The following is a 1,140-nucleotide window of genomic DNA, read 5'->3' as shown; positions in this document are numbered from 1 at the left end:
AATTTTTTTGTTTGGATCAACAGACAAAAAACAAAGGATGCCTGGCATTGGACATTTCTGATGCACATGATCTATCAAGTGTTGAATAGCAAGGGAGTCACATGGAGGGCGAGGGTGCACATGATCCATGCCAAAGTATGTCCAATCGCCTCCTCTGCAGGTGAAAGTTGAATGAGGAAGACGGTAGAGGAATTAATGAATTGGAATCACAGTGCTGGCGAAGAATCCTAAACGTATCATGGACTGTGAAAAGAACAAATAGGTCTCCCAAATGCTCCTTAGAAGTAAGGATGAGGAGACGTCATCTTGAGCGCTTTGAACATCTTCTGCAGAGGAACTGTCCCTCGTGGAGACACCGGGCTTAGTAAAGTGAAAACCCAGAAGACCCTGCCGCTGTTTGGCATACAGACAGCAGCAATGGGCTCAGACATACGGGTTCTGAGAATGTTGCAGGGCCAGGCCCTGTTTCCTTCATTAGGTGGCTTTGATGGCACCTAACAACAACATCCTCCTGGAAGGGACTCGTTATGAACAGTTCATCTCATAGTGCCATTCATCCAAGGGGATGACTGAAACATCATGCTAAACAGACAATACTCCTGAGGACTTTAACAAGCTATCTGGGAAAGGACGGACTGCTCGGGAAAGTAGAAGGAGGTCAGAAAAGAGAAAACCATTGATGAGACCAAGTGACTCAATGGCTGCAGACTCAAATTGAACAAATGCGAGGATGGTGACGGACCAGGAAGTATCACCTTCTATTGTGCATAAGGTTGCAATGACTTGGAATCAACTCCACAGCAAGTTAACAACAAAAATAACCAAAACCCCAAACCGAAATCTCTGCTGTTGAAGGGATTCCAACTCATAGCAAACTCAGAGGACTCAGTAGAGCTGCCCCTGTGGGGTTTGAAACTCTAACTCACGGGATAGAAAGCCCCATCTTCAGCTAAACAACAAAAGTAAACCACAGTTATTTTTAGTTTGCTCCTTTAATGATGTTATTTCAAACAGGGTATAAATGCCATAAACTTACTGACATGGAATCTTTTCCTAATAAATTTTCTTCTACTTCCTTGATAATCAATTTAACTTTCTAAAAACATTTTTCTATTTTTGTTTGTTTGTCTTTGAGTTAAG

This window comes from Echinops telfairi, unplaced genomic scaffold (assembly GCF_000313985.2).
Source record: "Echinops telfairi isolate 266 unplaced genomic scaffold, ASM31398v2 ScPeMD7_11;HRSCAF=52, whole genome shotgun sequence".
In the NCBI taxonomy this organism is placed as follows: Eukaryota; Metazoa; Chordata; class Mammalia; order Afrosoricida; family Tenrecidae; genus Echinops; species Echinops telfairi.
Note: the sequence above shows the minus strand (reverse complement) of the source record.